The following is a 2,059-nucleotide window of genomic DNA, read 5'->3' on the forward strand; positions in this document are numbered from 1 at the left end:
CACCGCTTGGGTAGCGCGGCGGCGCTCCTGCCCGAGGGTTCGGATCCCACATACGAACTGGTTCCCGCTCACTGGCTGAGTGAGGTGCGGGAGCAATGCTGAGGGTTGCGATCCCGTTGCCGGTCCCTGGTCCGGTACGGGGGCAACACTGAGGGTTGCGATCCATTGCCGGACACGGAAAAAGACAAAAGACAAAAAAAAAAAGAAAAAAAAAAAGATGACCAGTAAGGGGATCTTAACCCTTGGCTCGATGTTGTCAGCACCACGCTCACCCAATGAGTGAACTGGCCATCCCAATATGGGATCCGAACCCGGGGCCTTGGTGTTATCAGCACCGCACTCTCCCGAGTGAGCCATGGGCCGGCCTTTTTTTCTTTTCTCGTCGCTCTGGCTGTACGGCTTACTTTGCTTGCCCATCACATGTTGTGGATCGACATTTGATGGACGTGCCTGAAATGGGGTGACACTGCTTCCTTGAAAACATTTTCTCGAACGGCACAATGCTCACTCAGACTCCTCCCTTTCCTAGTTTTGTTCAGGTCATGATGTCGCTTGGCTCTGCTGTGAGGCTGCTGCACAGAATGAGAACCGAAATGCCCGAGTTGAGAATTTGTAAGCGTGTTGGCGACTGTCCCTCCAAGAAAGTTTCGGAAGACAACAGCCCTGACCCGAAGTTTAGGGGTCTTGTTCAAAGGTACGCTTTCACATTGCTCACACGTTTAAAAGTATCAAGTAGTCACATGCTTATCATTATCGGATAGTCACACGCATACGCGTGTGCCCTCCTGGCATGAGGAGGGGGTTTGGGGAGGCCTAGCGCGACCTGCTGATGGAAACTGGAATGAGCCAGTCGATTGCTCGGGGGCAGCTCGGAGGGGTGGGGGATATCAAACAAAATTCAAACTTCTCTGAGGGCGGGCTGATATTTACCTTTTAACTTCCTTCTGGGGGCCGGGGAGGCACTGAAGAGCCGAGGGGGATTTTCAAACGACACCATCTTCTAAGCGATTTGAACTTCATCTATCTACCGTGTCACACGGCGACTGGTTTCACGGAAGCGAATTGTGTATGTTAGGGAAGTGTGGGGGGGTGCCCTATCAGGGCTCTCACGGTTTCTCCCATTCTGCCGGGTACCCGAAGGCCCCGGACCCACGTTGTACCCTCTGTCTGAAACCCTGAATCTGAATACTTCCTCTCCTCTGATCTTTCTTCCCCAGGGCACTTTGCCATCATCGTCACCCTGACCATCGTCCGCCAGAGAGGGTGAGGCTGACTGCGCGTCCCTGCTTCCAAGGAAGGGGTGGCCACTGCACCACTGGGACCGAACCGATGCACGCTCGCTGGAGTGCCCCGGCCCCCTGGACGCTCTGGTCCGGCCCTCTCCTGCTTGGGGCTGACGGTCGCCGGGGGCCCCTCCCCCCCTGTGTACACCTTGGCTTGGTGCGTGTTTCTTTTTGGGTGGGAATGGAGGGCGGTTTCCCTCAGATGGGACGTGTACAGACGTCAAATAAACCTGACAGATGTCCATAAAACGAAAAAGCAAACACGTGCGTCTGGTACCTGTGTCGATCAGGCGGGTGGTATTGGATTCGGGGGGGCCGCCCTACCACGGTGAGGGTGTCGATTGAGATGACACAAGATAAACGTCGTGTGAGGATGGATGGGCGGATTTCACGGACGCAGAGATGGACTCGACCCACACACCAGGAGGGGTGGAAACAGCCCCCAAACAGCCCCTGTGCGTGGAGGCTCATTTTGTACCCATAGTCGCCCTCGTCCCCGAAAAACGACTACTGAGCAGGGTGTCGGTGACATCTGTTTGGTTGGATTCATCAAAGTGAGAGTTGGGGGGAAGGCTTTCGACTCATCCACCCACCCTGCTTTTCATTTTACTTATTTTAATTTTTTAAAAATTCTATCTATAGGGCCGAGCCTGTGGTGCACTCAGGAGGGTGTGGCGCTGGGAGCCTATATAGGGATGACTGGTGCACTCACAGCACTCACTGGCTGAGCGCGGTGCGGCCGGTCTCAAAAAGGACAAAAAAAAAAAAATTCGATC

The 2,059-nt window shown here is 54.4% G+C and overlaps 1 long non-coding RNA gene across 1 annotated transcript; it reads left to right on the top strand.

The window, feature by feature from the left end:
* The first annotated feature begins 533 nt into the window (after positions 1–533).
* LOC103583537 lies at positions 534–1,544 on the top strand. Its single transcript, XR_549867.1, has 3 exons — positions 534–694; positions 960–1,066; positions 1,218–1,544. It is a non-coding gene; the product is annotated as an uncharacterized LOC103583537 (long non-coding RNA).
* Positions 1,545–2,059: the final 515 nt, after the last annotated feature.

Source organism: Galeopterus variegatus, unplaced genomic scaffold (genome assembly GCF_000696425.1).
Source record: "Galeopterus variegatus unplaced genomic scaffold, G_variegatus-3.0.2 Scaffold24036, whole genome shotgun sequence".
In the NCBI taxonomy this organism is placed as follows: Eukaryota; Metazoa; Chordata; class Mammalia; order Dermoptera; family Cynocephalidae; genus Galeopterus; species Galeopterus variegatus.